At 41.6% G+C, this 9,939-nt stretch overlaps 2 long non-coding RNA genes across 2 annotated transcripts in view; one reads left to right on the top strand and one right to left on the bottom strand.

The window, feature by feature from the left end:
• LOC102378207 overlaps window positions 1-2,619 on the bottom strand; it is a 3,252-nt gene extending 633 nt beyond the window's left edge. Inside the window, exon 1 of the long non-coding RNA XR_323596.1 lies at window positions 2,532-2,619. This is a non-coding gene — a long non-coding RNA (uncharacterized LOC102378207). The remainder of the gene's footprint in view (window positions 1-2,531) is intronic.
• Window positions 2,620-5,377: 2,758 nt separating this feature from the next.
• Window positions 5,378-9,939, top strand: part of LOC102378046 — an 85,742-nt gene continuing 81,180 nt past the window's right edge. The window contains exon 1 of the long non-coding RNA XR_323595.1: window positions 5,378-5,424. This is a non-coding gene — a long non-coding RNA (uncharacterized LOC102378046). The remainder of the gene's footprint in view (window positions 5,425-9,939) is intronic.

The following is a 9,939-nucleotide window of genomic DNA, read 5'->3' as shown; positions in this document are numbered from 1 at the left end:
GTCAGAAACAAAAGAGAAATCATCAAAATGGTCCTTTTCAATTGAGAAAGGATGTAGACAAATGGAATACTTCTTCTAAATAGTTAAGCTGGTAATGAATGAATGACAGAATGAATGAAATTTAATCAGCCTGCAGTATGATGGACAAACTCAGAAGGTGAGGCATTGCAGGGGACTCCTCTTCCACATGCTGTCTCCTCTCTTTGGCAAACCAAATGGAAAGTGGAGCTCATTGGCCCTTCGCTCTGTTGTTAATTAAAACATTTGCCTTCTGCTTTTAGCTTTTGCCACTCACTGTAGTTACTAATACCTGAATAGGAATAGGCTATAGTGCAGGTATTCTGTAGACTATGTGATAATGCTGGTGTAAGTTGGATTGTTTTGTAGCCATTTAGGAAATGTAATGAGAGCTAAAGGAGTTTAGTCAATGTAGAACATGAATCAGGGATTAAAAAATAATAATAAAAAAAAAAGGATGGTACTCTTCCAAGTTCTCTTCACAGATCAAGTTTATGTTATCAGTATGAGAAGTCACCCAGTATTTCTGCGGACCTTTACAGCAGAGGTATTCTTCTTTTTTGTACATTTTGATTAGCAAGTGAAACAGTTTACAGTATTGACATTTTAATTTGTATAAATAAGTTAACTGAGAAGTAATTTTACAGGCCAAAGAAAAGGAAAGAAAAGAAGAGAAAAGGTAGGAGGAAAGGTAAGGAAAGGAAACAAGTTCCCTTTTCTTCCATATCAATTTCTCAGTCCATCAGATAGCATCAGGATTTGGATGCACATCTTCAGATGAGAGTCAAGTCAGCATGATCACTGTTCATGCAATATGCAGTGACATTTTGAGTACAAATACCAAGATTATTATCTTTTAATATTAAACATTATATGAGTGTTTAAAGTGGCTGTGAAGCATATTAATATTAAATATTATTGCTGACATTTGGGAAAGGTCAAATATGATGCCCTCATGCAAAACATATTAGTAGCAAGACACAAATTATTGCAATTATTAAAAATATTAATTTAATTCAGAAAGTCAGATTTTGGGTATACGAAGCTGAATATTTTTATCTCTTTAAAGGTTCACACAATTTCTACATTTAACTTTTGGCCAAAATTGTATTCACTTGAAAATGCTAATTTAATGTCAACATCAACCTTTCCTGTGACTTCCATGGAGCATGTTTATTTTTTTCCTAGCAAACTGCATATTTAAAAAATAAAGCCAAACAGCTGAGCATGTCATTATTTCTCTTACACAGCAGATATAATTACTCTGCTCCCTATGCATATAACAAAGGTGACTAGGTGAAGCTGAGAGGGATGTTTGTTTACCACTCTCTACAGCAGAAAGAGTTCACATTCTATAACTAATCTAATTCTTTGCCTGAATAGAGGGCTGGATCCTGTGTAGTCATCATCCTTTGTCCCCAGAGAATCAAGCCCTTGTCTGTTGTTTGAAACTTGTTTTGCTTACAAACTTTATTAGCAGTAAACTCATTTTAAATTAAGGTAATAAGAGTACTGGGGAGGAAACTTCAGATACATTAGCTGCAGCTGTCTTCCTACTTTCTCCTCTTTAGCATCCTTGCTTTGTCAGTATGAATTTATCTTCATTTTCCCACCCATCCTCTTGTTATCAGTAATTGTTTATTTTCTAGTGCATAGAACCTACTCCTACATAGCTTTATATTGCAAATACTTTCAATGTTTGTTCTAAGACTTTTAGATGGCTTAAAGGTCTATGTGGAAAGCAGTGTAAATTGCATGTGATAAAGGCCTTAAAGACAACTTGCATACCAAGGGGCTAAGGCAAGCTTTATCCCTGATTAAGAGCATATATGTCAGTGAGATTTCTCATTATTTTGAAGCAGTATAAGCATGTTCAGAACTCAGATTCCAAGGACCATAAAGCATAATAAGAGATATGCTAATTTAGGGAGTGACCTACTACTACGTCTTAAAAATATTATTAGCTGCTATTCCTGTTAAACATCATTTTCTTATCCCTTTAGTAGGCAGCAGGAAGCTTAATAAGCAGTTTAATCTATTGGGCAAAGTTCAGATTTGCTTTCAATGAGCATGACTGTATCTAATGGGGTCCCTTAGGGATCAATTCTTGAGCCAACACTAATATATTTTTTTTCCATCAGTTACCAGGATATAATTATTTGCTGGTAACATTTGCTTTTTGCACAAAGACTGATGGGGTAGAAAATAACACAGATGATAAGTTACTGTTACAGTGATCTCAAAGACTAGGTTAAATGGCAATAATATTATAAAACTTATTTTAATACACTCAAATGCACACTATAACCAAGTATGTAAGTCATTTCTGTAGGGCTGGACACACTTGGAAAGCAGTGACCCAGAAAACGACTTAAGGGTCCTTGTAGATAATCACTACAACTTGACCTTTCAGTAAAATACTTAATGGTCTATGATAACCCCTCAAGGAACAGCTTCTTGAATGAACTTTAAATTATTGCATGCTTAGTACTAATGTGACTAAAGGTATTTACCTCCTGGGGTGTATTCCTGAATTCTTAATTCTGCATTTTCCTGAACCACAGCTGATAACTTCCATGGAGTTTCAGGACAATATCTGGTGACCTGCAGGACAACATTTTCAACTTTCTCATTACTTGGCCTATGTACTGACAGATTGAGTCAATAGTTATTTCCCATATCTTGAAGGCACATACAGCCTTTGGTAAATTGACCAAGAAGGTCTGTAGGTAACAAGCAATCAAGGCTTCTGTGAAGGTCAGTGTTTATAAAGCTGCAGTGCTTACTATCTTACTTTATGGCTGTAAAACCCGAACTACACATCACTTCTTTTTAACGTGAGGTATTGCCTATTCCATTTCATAGTCATTGACTTAAATGGAAGGAGAACAATACAATGAGGGAGATCTGCCCTATAAGAAACAAAGCTCCAGGCTACAATTAAGGCTTGCTTGTTTCCATGCAGCACTTCTTCTTGCTCCATATAACTCCCTCTCTCAGTTGCCCAGGGGGCCAACCTGAAGAGAAGCACCAGAATTAGCCTGTTCTGTGGCATGGTTCAATCACTGTGTTAGGTAATCAGACAGTTAGGCTAGGGACAGACATTCAAAAATTGCTCCAAAAATTGCTGTGCAGTGCAGCATGAGCCGCAGCTGGAGGCAAGGAGATAAAAACAGCCCTGCCGGACCAAGTCAGTTTCCCCTCACCTGCTTCCCCTGGAGGTGGTAGGGGGTGAGGGGGAGCTTCAGCCCAGCAGCTTTTGCCCTGCATGTGGAGTTCTGGCTGCAGCCTCCAGACTGAAACCTTTTACCTGGGCTCCTTCTACCTTCCAAGGCATCCAGGATCTGGAGCCAGAGCTCCACACGCTGAGCAGAAGCTTTCCAGCCCTCCCACCTAGAGCCATGCAGTGTGGTAGAGCCATAGCATTGGTAGCTGGAAGCAAAGGGGGCAGAACAGACCCCCACTCTGGCCAGCCCACAGCTGCTTGTGCAGCTGCAGCCCTGGGTGCTACACAGGACAGGGGGACTGGAAGTGGTGGCTGCTAGGCTTGGGGCCTGCTTCCTGGCCAGCCCCCACCTGGCACGGCCAGAGGCCAGCTGACGGCCCCTTGATGGGGGCAGGGACAAGGCTAATTCCCCCTCCCTCTGGCATCTAGCGGAGGGGACAGGAGGGACTGCTCAGAGGTGGCAGTGGTCAGGGTGAGCAGATGTAGCTGCAGTCCCCAGGGGCAGTGGGGGTAGAGGGAGGAATAACCCTGCTCCCTGCCCCCTGTGCCTCAGTGGCCATGGCAGCCCACTGCTGCAGCAGTGAGGGGGACCCAGCAGACCCAGCTTAGGTCCCTGCCGGTGGGACAGGGAGAGGGGAATTAAGCTCCTCTCTGGCTAGACTCCTGTTCCTGCCTGTCCCTGCTCTGGCTGAAGATCAGAGGGATGGGGCCAGCCCTGCTGAGTCCAGCCCAGAGAGCATGCTGAGATTCTGGGGGAGACTCGAGTTTAAGTTAAACCAGGAAGGGGTCTGGGACAGACACTACATAAACTGGATTGATCCAAATCCGTTAAGTCTGATGCTACATTCACCCGGGTTTATCTCAAACCAGTTTGGGCCATTTTGAAACTGGTTTGTGTGCACTGAATGTCTATTCTGTTATAGGCTTAAAGCAGTTTCTGATCACTTAAATCAGTTTGTGTAATGTCTGTCCCTAGTCTTGTAGACTCAGAGCTTTGCTGAATGAAGAGGAGATTACTGTCGGCTAGTGCTATAACCACTCAGCTACTGGGACTAAAGCATCAGAAGGTCCTTCTCCACTTAGGACCTGTTAGTCATAGGTTTCTGGCTTCCTACATTTTTGTGTCTTACACACTAGTACATATTGATGATAGGAATGTAGCTGCATACCTTCCCAAACAGTGCACAGCTGACTGCATGTGTGACCACATGGCTAAATAAACAGAATTGCTATCTGAGCACAAGTGACATTTTTTGGCTATGGTAATCTGCTGGTCAGAGGCACAGAGGGAAACAGAATTCCACCCAAAGTGTCTGATTCCATTCTACCTCTTATGTGTGTAAGTGTAATAATAGAAGCATTGCTTGCAAGTCAAAGTAAGTGATTTTGGTTAAGCATTAGAATAGTCTACTCAGGGAAGTTGTGGAATCTCTATCCTTGTAAGTTTTTAAAAGCAGGTTTGACAAACAGTTGTCTAGGATGGTTTTCACAGGGATCAGCTAGTCTTAGGCAAAAGGCTGAATTAGATGATTTCCAAAAGTTCCTTCCAGTCCTACTTTTCTTTGGCCCTATGGATTTGTAGCCAGAAATCTCTGATTGTTTATTAATACCAACTCTCCAGGCAAAATCTAAAGAGTTACCTTTGCTGAATATCACAATTCTTCAGAGGAAGATGGTTATTTCCCAGATGCCAGTAGTATCCATGAGGAGAAAAAAAAATCTTTCCTGACCCCTACGGAGAAGCAACAAAAGCAAAAATATGGGAATTACAAATACGTGATTATATATATATATCTTGCATATTAGTTTCTGATGGTGTCAATAAGCAGATGGATCAGGGTGATCCAGTTAATATAGTATATCTGGACTTCCAAATATCCTTTGACAAGGTGTAAGAGGGATCTTAGAGCTCCTGTTACTTTAAGGGAAGAAACTGCAGCATCTACAACTCAGAAAGCTGAATAGGGCCAGCTGTAAGAGGGAAGGCAGCAAAGAGATGCTGCTGCCTCAGCTGTAAGTGGCCCATCAAGGTAAAGGGCACACCTGCAGCCAGTTTGGGGAAGTTACCTGGCTGGAAGGGAACAGGGCTTAGAGAATTTGTAAGCCCAGGTCTGAGCACAGGCAGCAGTTTGGTCTGGAGGCTGCTAAGGAAAGGGAGGACTACCCTGGGAGTAACGCAGGTAGACTTCTTCTGACTTGTAAGGAATACAGCACAGGGTAAGGGGAAGCCTGGTGGTACAGCCAGCAGCTGGGGTTATGTTTGAACCCTGTGAGGGGCTATTTTGTGTTATTGGAGTGGAGAAGGTCCTAAAGTGCCCAAAGGGTACATAGCTGTTTGAGCCCTACCAGGTGCTGATCTTGAGGTGCTAACAGGTAGCAGCTGTGAAAAAGTTGAAATCTAAGCCAGAAGGCCTAGATCCCAGAACAGGGCAGAGATGAGGCCAAAGTAGGCTAGGAACCTGGGATCAGGGTTAAGACTGGAGTCTAGAAGCTGGGCCCAATATAGGGGATCTGGGCTAAGAGGCCCAGCAAGATGAAAGGGTTGAAGATCAAGGTCCCATCAAAAGGGAAGTGATTGAATGACAACACTTGTGAGGCACAGACCTGGCTAGAGGGGATGTCAGAGGTCATGACATTAGCTGTTACGGTGATTAGGGTGATAGAATATCACCTGTTAGAAGGGGTCCCTTGCTCTGGGACCCCTAGGCACCCTCCCTGTTCCAAATTAAATACTTGCATCCAAGTGTGGTAGACAGGGGAAAAAGTGGGGGATACCTAGAGAGCCAGGGTAAAGCAGGAGCTGTATGGCCACCCCTGGGGACCAGCACTTACTACACAAGGTCCCCCTTCAAAAGCTCTTAACAACGTTAGGTAGTCATAGGATTGTAGGGAAGGTCCACTCATGGATTGGAAATTGACTGAAGGACAGGGAGAAAAAAGTGACTAAGTGGTCAGTTTTCAGGATGGAAAGAAGTAAGCGAGGGATCTATGTTGGGGATGGTGCTGTTTAACATATTCAAAAATTATTTGGAAAAGGGGGTGAGTAGTGAGTTGGCCAAATGTCCAGATGACACAAAATTATTCAAAGTGGTAAAGACCAAGGCCGGTAATGAGGAACTAAAGAAGGACCTTGCACTACTGAGTAGGCAACTGAATAGCAGATGAAATTCAAACTTGAGAAGTGTAAAGTGGCGCACTTTGGCAAAAATAACCCAAACTATACCTACACTGCAATGGACACTATGCATGAAAGAGATCTCTGGACCATTCACTAAAGTTTATTGATCAGCAACTGTCAAAATGGTAAACAAAATGTTAGAAATTATTGAAGAGGGAATTTTGGCAACACAGAAAGTATCCTTATGCCTCTCCAAATCCATGGTGTATCCACACATTGCAAATTGTGTCTAGTTTTGTTCCCCACACCCCAAAAAGGATATAGAAGAACTAGAGAAGGGCAACAAGGACGTTTAGTGCTATTGTCAGGTTTCCATATGAAGAGAAACTAGGTATACTCTGCTTAGAAAATAGACATTTGGCAGGGGGTAGGAATGGTAAAGGCTTACACTATAATAAATGGTAAAGAGAAAGTAAACAAGTATTTATTATTTACTCTCTCAATACAAGAATTAAGGGTCATAAAATAAAACTAGTAGGTAGTAAGTTTAAAACAAACAAAAAATAATCTTTTTCACTCAGCAGGCAATTCAGGTTAAAAAACACAGGCATGTGTGTTGTTGTTTTCATTGCCATCGGATGCTGTAGAAGCTACCAATTTTCTCTAATCCTTTTTTGAGTTTGGCCAGTTCTTGAAGGAAAGGGGCATCAGTAGCTATTGAGCATGGGAGTTGGGACTACAGCCTCCCAATCAAAACTTTGTAGACCCCAAATATTGGATGCCACAAGTGGGAGACAAACTGGGAAAACCCTGGCCATACCCCTCTCACTCTCCTGATCAGCATACACATTCTGCCATTGTGTGGCATGGGATATTGGGCAATATAGACCTATTGTCTGAGCCAGTAAAATAGCAGTTCTTATGAACTCCCCTGTCCTGTTGTACCATGCCTTCAAAAATTTATCAAGTTGAATTTTAAAATGATTCAGTTTCCTTGCTTTCACTTCTTGGCTAATAAGACCATTCTGAAACTTCATGCCTCTGATCGTTCTAAGTCTTCATATGTTCATAGCCAGCATATAGGCATTTAAGCTTGTACTGCTGCTGTTTTTTCAGCCTAGAAAGCTCTGCTTCTCCTCTAATAGGCACCCCACAAATATATTTTTAAAAACGAATTGCATCCTTTTTCTGTTTCCATATTGGTAAGTTAAACAAGACAAGATCCTTTAATCTTCTTTCAGAAGAAAAGGTCTCCATTTACTTAAGTGCCATAGAAGTGATTTTTGTATCCAATTCCATTTAAGTTTATCTGGTAACCAGATCTGTGTACAGTATTCTAAGTGGGGTTTTTCCTATTCTGTGTAATGGTACTAGTACCTCTTTGTCTGAACAACAGGCATGTGTGTTTTGCTGGTTTGCCCCCACCCACTTAGCTTCTACTCCCTTTGCCAAGCTTAAAATAACAGCAGCAGCTGGGTGCTCTGTATCAGTGTTTCTGTATAGAAGCACACTTTGAGAATATGCATTTGTTATAATGTTGAACTAAAACTGTGATGTTAAGTACCCATCCCCTCAAGAACAGTCAAAGCACTCACAGAAACAAAGGGACTGAACAAAGAAAAATGTATTCAAAGTAAGAAATAACAGTACAGCTGCCTTAGCATTTAGCAGTGCAACATAGAACAGTACTAGCAAACCTGCTATTTAAATGGTTGATGAGAGTAGCAGTACATCTGTCTTTAAACAGGTGTGAAAAGCACAAGGGACAGCCATTTCCCTCATTTTGTAAGTTCACATGGTCAGGTATCCATCATCACTTGGCCATTTTTTTATGAGAAGTGATGACTGTAAACATGACCATATGTTCACATACTTGCTAGTCACCCACACCCAGAAGTCACTGGTTGCTTTTAGAATACAGACAGGTTGATTTAATATCAAGTGTACTGATATTTAATTAAACTTTTAAAAATAACATCAAAAAAGATATAAGCTGTTAAGATGTAACTATTATCTCTGAATGTTCCTGTAGCAAAACCATTGGAACTTTACTATTTCATTTAAAGTTACAGCAATTTAACTTCTTTAATTAAAATAGAATGCAGATAGTAGTTGTGTCTTAACTGCTGATGCATGCTCCCAATCAGTAGTTGTCCATCACCGTTTAATGTGATTTAAAAGTTGCATTAGTCCATAGCCTTTGTGGCCTTAGAGCACAGAAAGCCTTTGCTGCCAGCTCCCTTCCTATTGTCCCTAAAGTCTTGCATTATGTTTAGAATCATATTATGAACCTTGAATCCAACAACCTCTCACTCTTCCCTCTCCTGAATCCTTTTCGCTGTAGCCCAGGACATCTATTTCTGTTCCAATATCTCCTCTGGAAGCTCCAAAGGCAGATTGTACTTTCTGATCATTTCCTTTTGCTTCCCATCATAATGGTCCCTCATCTCTTCTTCCTTCTGGTTCTCTGTTTGAGGACAGTAGTATAACTGGTCCTTGGATGCAGATGATCCTGTTAAAGCAAAAACTATAAACTATTATTTTTGTTTAACTTTCTGTATTGCAGCAAGATATACATTGAAACTCAAGATGTCCACTCCCCTCCAGATGCAATTTTTGCAATTTTACAGCTGCATTTAAGGCTTCCTAATCAGATTGACAAAGATAAATGCTTTAATTTATAAGTAAAACAAAATAAAATTGTTTAAGGATCTTAAATATGCAAGAAGAGCATAGGCCTGAGACACCAGAACAGTACAAATTATCCTCCTGATGCTTTTTCAGACACTTTTGCCTGTCATTGTCTCTTTGTACCCCTTACCCATTCTGGAAAAAATGAAAGGTAAAAGACAGAAGTCCTTTTAAGTGGAATGAGTCAGGTTGGGAGATCATGTCCTGGTAGGGATAGATATAACAGAGAGAGAGGTGGTAGGGGGAGGCCTGGGAAAGGGCATATCCTTCAATGTAGAGAAGTGTAAGGTGCTGCACCTTGGTAGGAAGAACCCTCAACATACTTACAAGTTTGGCAGTGCTACGCTCACTAGCACCATGACTGAAAGAGACTTGGGGGTCCTGATTGACCACAACAAGAATGTGAGTCACCAATGTGATGCTGTAGCTGGCAAAGCACACCAAATTCTGGTGTGCATTTACCGATGCATCTCAAGCAAAACTCGGGATGTCATCCTCCCGCTTTACTCTGCTTTAGTGAGGTCACAGCTGGAGTACTGCATCCAGTTTTGCACTCCTCACTGAGACAGGAATGTCAAAAACCTTGAGAAAGTCCAGAGGAGAGCCACTCATATGATCCAAGGCCTGGAGGGCATGCCATTCAAGGAGAGGCTGAGGGATCTGGGACTCTTCAGTCTGGAGAAGAGAAGGCTTAGGGGGGACTTGATGGCAGCCTACAATTACATAAGAGGGGTATATAAGGTCTGGAAGAACAGCTGTTCACCAGAGCTCCCCAAGGGATAACAAGATCTAATGGCCATAAACTCCAGGAAGTCTGATTTAGACTAGACAGAAGAAAAAAGGATTTACGGTGTGTGTCCCCACGGTTTGGAAAAGACTTCCCCCC

Source organism: Alligator sinensis, unplaced genomic scaffold, assembly GCF_000455745.1.
Source record: "Alligator sinensis unplaced genomic scaffold, ASM45574v1 scaffold231_1, whole genome shotgun sequence".
Lineage (NCBI taxonomy): Eukaryota > Metazoa > Chordata > Crocodylia > Alligatoridae > Alligator > Alligator sinensis.
This window is presented reverse-complemented; position numbering and strand designations above follow the sequence as displayed.